Here is an 8,972-nt window from a genome sequence, read left to right on the forward strand (position 1 = left end):
TTAGTCTGGTGCTGGTGATAAGGAAAGCTCCCACTTGCAACACTGGCATACTTGAGTGATGGCAAATGTGGCATTAATGGGAAACTGCCATAAGGAAAACTCCAGGGTGAGGGAAGCTGATCAATGAACTATCAGAGAGTGAATGTTTTATTGCAAGCCCATCAGGACTCACTGTGAACAGAAATGCAGTGAACCTTCAAGCTCCCCACATGCTTATTTATACAGATGGCAGTCATGGAGATACTGTGTTTCCTGTTTATTCTCCTATATCTTTTATCTGTTTCATACAATAGCTGAACTAAAGAAGCTTGACATTTAATTACCACTGTGTTCACTTGGAAATATATTTCCTTGTTGCTTGGCTCTGGAAGTAAAAATATTGTCAGGTTATGACAAATGGGAGCATGAATCAGCCTCATAACAAACAGCACTGGCTGATAAGATCACTGTCCTGTGCTGCAGTGCCTGTCTGAAGGCTAATGAATGGTGGTCTTTTGCAAGTTCTTTTCTATGTGACTCTGTCACTCGTCCCAGCCTCCATGGTAGTCATTGCAAGTCACTGGAGTGCCACATGCACTGCAAGACAAGTGAGATTTTTTGTCCCCGAGCAGCTGTGGATGTAGAAGTGAATGATTTCACCCTCCTGCCCATCTGCTGAGATGTTCAGCCTGGCTGGTCTCAGCTCCACAGCCCCGTAAAGTTGAAGTTTTGCTTTACATCTAAGCTGAGGGGAGGCCATGAGCAACCACAGGCTCCAGCATGAGGCAGGAGTTTGCTTTCAGCAAACATCCCTGTTGTCAGCAAGTGCTCCCTGTGTGCCACCTGGCAGCTGGCAGCTCCCTGTTGCTCCCGGGTCACTTATTTCTGTTCATGCCTCTCTTCCGAGTTTGTGTTCAGTTAAGGAGGCAGAGGGCATGTTGCAGCTGCCAGATCCTGCTGTAGTTAATGGGAGCAAGAACGTGTCGTGGTAATTATTGTTGTTACATGATCAGCAAACTTCAGATTTTGTCTGAAGCTTCCTGCTGGCACCCTCTGCCCTCCCTCAGGGTTGGTCTGGCTGAGCAGGGCACCCCCGTTTACGTGAGCACCCTGCTGGGAGCAGGCAGTGCTGGCTTGTGCCAGGGTGCTGGGGCTTTGGATCTGCTGCTGCTCTGCCTTTCCCACACCCACTTGGGCTCAGCATCAGTCTGCTTGACCTGCAGTCACCCTCCAAATGGGAAATGTGTGTTTCATGCCTTGTTGGACTCATGGTATCCCAAAGAGTAGCGAGATGGGGAACACAAAAACCTTCTCTACCAAGCTCAACAAATCTTTTGAGCAACGCATATCTCAGGGTTCACTGACTGCTGCTGTAACAATCCTGTGAAGAGGTAAGAAGTGCCCCCTAATACATTGGAAACTTTGTTCAGGGAGCTTTTATTCTGGTGCTGTGATTGAAATGGCCATGACCTTTATTGGGTCTGAAACTGCAGAAAGGTAACCAAAACTGGAGTTGGAATTTTCCATCCAATACAGTCCCCCTTACCCTTGGTAAAGAATGTGTCTGTGTAAATGGGAAGTAGCAGTGGGAACAAACTGTGCTAGAAAGTTTAGTTTCTGAAAAGTATTGTAGTGTTTGCAACCTTTCTTGCATTAATTCAGGTTTTGTGAGTAATCATGAGCAACGTCAAAACTGATAGTTCCAATATTTCTGAAATTAAATATTCCTTTTGAGGAGTGTTGGTCAGTGCTCTTCACAGGACAGAAACTTTTGGGTAGTTTGCCTACCAGCTGCCACATCCTTGGAGTTCACATTTGGATGAGTGAGTGCCTTCATTGCAGTTCTGTGCAGGATGCTGGAGGGAACCCTCTCCTGCCTTTCCTCTTGACAGAATTTTCCAGCATAGAGTGACAATTATGACAGCACAAACAGCATAATGTCCTGACCATTGATGATATCTTTGGAATTTTTGTTTAAATATATAATCAATCCACTGAGGAAGAAAGTGTTATTCAGAAAAGCTATTTATTTTCTGGTGGCCAAATATGTTGTGCTGGTTTCATACAGGAAATCTGCTGGGCTTAGAGCTGAAAGCTGTTGGTTTCCCTGGATGTATTTTAGTGGCCAGCAGCTGTGAGAAGCTGATGCTGAATTAGCTTCACAGTTACCAAGAGTCCCCAGACTCTTGGTAAGATTTAAGGATTTAAGGAGTCTGACTCCCACTCTTTGTGCACACACATGGGGCTCTCGGGTGCTTGAGCCTGAAGACCTTTCATAGCAAAAGCAATAAAATAAATCTCGAAGTGAGAACATTGTGTGTCCTCTGTAACAGCCTATGACACCTGTCCCTCCTGAATGAGAGCTGCCTGCTGAGATGAAGACATGCACTATATGGAGTGCCAAACCCACTGTAAATTAGAACTACAAGGGCAACAGGTTTCTTTCTTTTTCATTATCTTTATTTATTCAGAGAATGACTGTAAATATTTAGCCCTAGATTAGTGAATTAAGGTTGCTGGTATGAGGACTGTTGTGTCCTTAACAGTACTTGTTCTGATTAAAGGAAAACTATGCTCTTAGTTTGAGCTATGTGGAAGTTGTGTCCTGGTGAAAGCAGCTCATTTTGCATGCTCATGAGCTGGGCTGCTCAGGTGACGTGTTTCATTTAGGGAGAGAGATGGATTTTGAGAAATGGATTTGGTCTGTTAGATGGATATGAAAGTGGTTGGATAGTAATATCCAGAGGGTGGAGGTCAACACCTTTGAGCCTCAAAGGACATCAGTGACAAGTGGGATACACAGAGGTCCTTACTGGGACCAGTGTTATATCTTCATTAATGTCATAGACAAAGGGATCGAGTGCACCCTCACCAAGTTTGCAGATGACACCAAGCTGAGGTTGTCTGACACACCTGAAGGACAGGATGCCATCCAGAGGGACCCAGACACACTCGAGGAGTGGCCCATGGGAGCACCATGAGGTTTAACAAGGCCAAGTGCTGGTGCTGCCCCTGGGCTGGGACAAGCCCTGGTGCCAGCACAGGCTGGGCATGAACAGCCCCAGAGCAGCCCTGCCCAGAAGGGCTTGGGGGTGCTGTGGGTGAGAGGCTGCACATGGCCCAGCCATGGCACTCACAGCCCAGAGAGCCAAACGTGTCCTGGGCTGCATCCAGAGCCCCGTGGGCAGCAGGGCAGGGAGGGGATTCTGCCCCTCTGCTCTGCTCTGCTGAGACCCACCTGGAGCACTGCATCCAGCCCTGGGCTCCCAGCACAGGAGGGACAGGGACCTGCTGGAGAGAGCCCAGAGCAGAGACACAAAAATGGTCACAGGGCTGGAGCACCTGTCCAAGCCAGACTGGATGGGACTCTGAGTAACCTCGTCTAGTGGAAGATGTCCCTGCCCATGGCAGGGGTTGAAACAAAATTATTAACTTTCTTCCAACCCAAACCATTCTGTGACTGATTCTGTCTATTCCATGAATGATTTTGCAAGCTTTCTGCTTTTTGCTAGCTGCCATTTTTGTACTTTCTTCTTCCAAACTCAGGACTGTGTTCTTTCTTTTCAGGTCAGGAATAGGTGCAACTTCCATTAGAAATCTATTTCACAGAGGGGTGCTTGCAAACTTTGGCCAAGTCACCTCTCTCTTCTGTTAAATGAGATAAATACACCGAGTTTCTTTAGACTCATTCCATGCACTTTAATTTTTCTGCTCTCATTGAATGCTTAAAAGTGTAATTTCGAAGTGCAGATGCACAAAATTGCAAATCTGAATTTGTCACTGCACACAACATTGGTATTCTGTTACTTTTTCAGCCTCAAATTTTAGTTATTACACCTTTTCCATTACATTATAAATACAAAGTCAGATGGTAGTTTGTGATTACTATGATGCTATTTTGCAGTGTCATGAACTTCAGCATACAGCCCCCCCCCATATATGACCTCTCATCTTTCCTTTTCCTTTCTTTATTAAAGCAGATTTTTAAGTTCCACTGACTTCAGCAAGTGACCCAGTTCACCCTATCTAACCAATCTTCCTCATTTACTGTGTTGCCAATTTTTGTCTCATCTGAAAATATTCTCTGCATTGATTTTCTTTTTTCTTCCAGATCACGAATAAAGATATTTATATGGCAGAAATATCTTTCTACAGGAGTAAAAGGTTAGGTTGACATTTCCCCTTTATTTTTATGATGAATTCTGAATTTGTTTGTGTTTGACATAGTGGGAGTTTTTGTGATCAAAATATCTCACGGGAAAAATCAAAATTTTTCACAGATGTCTTTTCCCTTATCTAACCCAGCTTATCTGCTGGAGGGAAGCTGTATGAGGACTCTGCTTGTACTAGGTTGGAGAATCAAGCTAGCATAAGCCACAGCCCTAACCTTTGTCTCACTGAAATTTCAGCCTGAAGGCACACTCAGAATATGCTCAACAACAGCTTTGAAATGTCTTTGATGTCAGATTTCTGTTAGCATAACCACTGAGCCATCTTTGGGTCAGATGGATGGTTGCCATCTTAAATATCCAAAATGAGAAGGATAAAATAAAAGATTCCTACAGATCTATTGCAGGACATGCTTCTCTGTTGCCTTTTGGCATCTCTAGCTATGCATTTGAAATCATAGGAATTTTGAAAACTCAAGCAGCTGCTGTTCCATCCAGCGACAGAGTGGATCAGAACAGCAAGGCTCCTGGAATTTGCTACAGCAGAGAAAATACCTGACTCCTCTTCACAGTGATGGCTGATGTGCTGACTGTAAAGCTTCAGCCTACAAATGTTCTTAGGGAATCCCCATGGCTGACATTCCCTGCCAGGAGCTTGCAGGTCCAGTGTTTACAGCTGGATGAGGCCTGGCTATGAAAAAAGGGGCTTGTGATGTGATGGGTCCTGGGTTTGAAGGTCTTCCTGAGCCAATACTTCTGTGTGCCTGAAGATTGGATCAGCAGAGGAAACTGCAATAGAAGATGGGGTGCTCCAGGCCCATGTTGGAAAAGATGCATCCCAACCCCACCGTGCTACCTTGGTGCAAATATTAATCCAGAGCCTTCCTGCTCCTCCCCAGTGACCATTAGCTGGCCATGGCTCCTACAGAGTTAAACAAATTAAGGAAGGAAGGGAAACTGTCAAGGGAGCTGTCTGTCCTTATTACTGCAGTAATTGAGCAAATAATGCCAAATACCTGTGTAGCTGAAGCCAGGAACAGAACTGCTTTTGATCCAGGGAGACTATTCTAGCTCCGAAACAGCTTAGAAGGGGAAGTATTTTGTTTTATTTGCAGCTACTTTGGTGCAAAAAGAAAGCAACTTGGAGTTCTGGGAAATAGTGAGAGGTTCCAGGTGAGACAGATCTTGTTATGAATCCAGGTGCTCTCTGGATCTGCTTGCCTGTGTTGTGCTAAGCAGTGACCCCCTCCAGGTGGATCCCAAAGCCCAGCCACAGGCCTATGGTCAGGCAAAATGTCCATGGAAAGCTCCAAACAGTGGTTGCCACTGGTGACTGATAAAATGAATCAAAACATGAGCAGTTTTCATAAGAGAAGGATTTTCACTGTCTCAGTGAAGGACTTGCCACTTTCCCCTTGTGCCACCGCTGTATGAGCTTGTGAATAAGGAATAATTTGCCTCCGAATTCACCACTTTGGGAACACTTACCTTTGATGATCTAGGCTCTGAGCCATTTTATGACTAAAAATGAATCTTTCTATACGAAATAATATATTTTATCAAATGTCAATGATACCTAGCTTGTAAAATAACAGCTGAACTCAGAATGTCTAGACAGTTCAAAAGTAGCTGTTCAGGAGTTTTTCTATGAGTAAAAAGATACTTCACTCAAGATATTTTCAACTATGAGAAGATCAGAATTCACTTTGAAAACGTGTATTATAGAATGAGTGACATTTTATTAGATTAAAAAAATAGTATCATAGCTGTCATTTTACTTCCATAGGAAAAAATGTGACAAACTTGAAGTTCTCACTGAAATATTGATAAGCAATTAAAACTTTGACCTGTGTCCATTTGTTTGACCCTGTGTGCAGCCCCAGAAACTGCTGAGAAATTACACTTAACCTGTTTATGAAATTATGGTGTTAACTCCAATATCCTGTCTAATTTCCTTTCTGTGCCTACATTTCCCTGCCATAAATACTGGAGGGGTACTGCGTGGTAACTGATGAGCTGTGCTGTTCACTATTCCTCTTTGCTGTTGAATAGCTTCTATCTGTTACATGGCACTGGGTGTTATTTATTAACACATGCAATTCAAACCATGATTCATATGAAATTGCTATTTGTGACATCTGAAGACAGTCCTAAAATGATGTGCTGAACATGATTTCTACCTCAAGTACTAAGTCATGCTCCTTTGAAGAACAAGCTGAATAAAACTGCAATTCATAAGATTTTCAGCAGCAAGGTGCTTGCCCTTTCCCCGTTTATTAAATGAGAAATGAACTTAAAATTCCTTTGCAACATTTTTTTGCTTGAAATTCCATCTGTGTTCACACAGAAAAACCCAGCTTTGCAAAGCTTTGGATAATTTTGAATGAAGTTTCAGGTGTTGAGCTAAATATACCTTGGATTAAATTTGCATGACTGTGAGTTCTTAAGTTGAAAACTTCTGATAACAGTGCATGGGTCTTTTCTGAAAAAGTTTATGCTTTCCAGTCTCCAGCTCAGCTCCTCTAGCCACCTGCTGCTGATTCCATTTCCATCATACCTGAAACAGCACATGTGATTTCTTCCTCATAGACTTCCTTCATCATCTTTGTGACCTTTGAAGTGCTCCCTTCAGTGTGTCTGTGTTATTTCTGCTGGGGAGCCCCCACGCTGTGCAGCATCCCAGCTGTGTCTCACCAGGCTGAGCAGAGGGCAGGAGCCCCTCCCTGGCCTGCAGGCAGTGTCCTGCCCAGTGCAGCCCAGGATGCTGCTGGGCCCATTGCTGCCTCATATCCACCCTGTCCCCAGCTCCTTCTTAGCTTCCCAGTGAACTGGGCTCCAGCCTGTGCTGGTGCAGAGAGTGCAGGACTTTGAATTTCCCTTGGCCCAGCTGCCTGGGGTTCCTGTCAGCCCATTACTTGAGCCCACTGAGGACCCTTTGAATGGTGGCACAACGCCCTGGTGTGGAGCCACTGCTCACAGTGTGAACGTGCTGTCCCATCATCCACATCTCTGATGAAGATGCTGAACAGAACTGGCCCCAGCATCAGCCTCAGGTACATCACCAGCCACTGCCCTTTGCCCTTTCAGCCCTGTTAGTTCAGACACCTCTCATACCCACATATCTAGTCCAGGCTTCACCCATTTGTCAATAATGGTGCTGCAGAAGACAGTAGCAAAAGCCCTGCTAAAGCTGAGACAGACAGCAGGTAGGTATTCAGGTGGGTGAATTCAAAACATTGATTTGCTGGAATGATGGCAGCTCCTTAGACAGCCTAGAACAGTTAAAGATGCATTCACAAGAATCTCATTGCTGACAGCCCCCACAGCTGCAACTCAAAAGCAAAAGATTGTCAAAAGCAAGAATGGACTAGGAACATACCCAGCAAGTTCAGCCCTTTTCAGAGTGTGAAACAAATAATGTCATAATTCAGTCCTCAGTCTCACTCTGCATTTACTGATAATGTCATGTCATAATACAGTTCTCAGTCTTCCCATTCTGCATTTACTGAAGGGTAACTGAGAACCAAATGTTTTTTGCAACTGGAATGGAGAAAAAACCAGCCTGTCTTGCACTGAGTCATGTCTGAGGATGAAAACTATTGGACTGCAGTTCTTTAATGAGATTAATTTTTATTAAATCCCTGTGTGCTGCTATTACACCCCATAATCCTTGCTGAGGGTGGTGATGCTGCCCTCCCTGCCCAGCACCTCCCCTCCACCAGCTCTTCCCTTCTCTCGAGAAGCAATGATTCTTGCCAAGTATAAATGCTTCTTTTTATAGTGCTGCAGAAGTCCAACAATAATAAAGAGCTCTGGAGAGAAAAATCTCTCCACCTCCACCATGAAGACTGAAAACCATTTGAAGGAGGAAGGGGAAAAGTAAATTGCTGGTTTTTTCCACTTCAAGAGGATTATATGGATCTTTCTGCACACTCCAGAGCTGTGTAGAAACATCTTCATTGCTCACTTGCCTTCTGAAGGAGAAAGGAAAAGAAAAGAAAAGAAAAGAAAAGAAAAGAAAAGAAAAGAAAAGAAAAGAAAAGAAAAGAAAAGAAAAGAAAAGAAAAGAAAAGAAAAGAAAAGAAAAAAGAGAAAAGAGAAAAGAGAAAAGAAAAAAAAAGAAAAAAGAAAAAAGAAAAAAGAAAAAAGAAAAAAGAAAAAAGAAAAAAGAAAAAAGAAAAAAGAAAAAAGAAAAAAGAAAAAAGAAAAGAAAAAAGGAAAGTGATGCTGCATCCAAAGCACCATGCACAGCAGGCTGAGTGAATTGGGGCTAGGAAAGATAAGGCTCTGGGGTGACCGAGTTGTGTCATTACAGTAGCTAAAGGAAACCTTCAAGATCAATGGAGAGAGACTTTTACAAGAGTCTGGAGCAACAGGACAAAGAAGAATGGCTTGAAATTGAAGGAGGGTAGATTTAGATTAGATATTAGGAAGAAAATCTTTGCTGGGAGGGCGGTAAGGCCCTGGAACTGGTTGCTCAGAGAAACTGTGGACTCCCCAAGCCTGGAGATGTTCAGTGCCAGGCTGGATGCTGCTCTGAGCAGCCTAGTCTGGTGAAGGGTGTCCCTGCCCATGGCAGCGTGACCTTTAAAGTCCCTTCCAGCCCAAGCCATTCTCTAATTCTATGATATTAGAATTACAGAGGGATTGAGCCCTTGTGAATGGCTCAGACAGATCTTCCAACCAACAAAACTGGTGCCTAAACAGTGCAGAAGGTTATGTACAGTAGTAATGCCAAAAAGGCTGCAAACCCTCAGCATACATTCATTTCCCTCTAGAATTGTGCTTGGTCAAGAAGTGTGATGAAAACTGCCTGCTTGGCAG

This window comes from Agelaius phoeniceus, chromosome Z (genome assembly GCF_051311805.1).
Source record: "Agelaius phoeniceus isolate bAgePho1 chromosome Z, bAgePho1.hap1, whole genome shotgun sequence".
Classification (NCBI taxonomy): Eukaryota; Metazoa; Chordata; class Aves; order Passeriformes; family Icteridae; genus Agelaius; species Agelaius phoeniceus.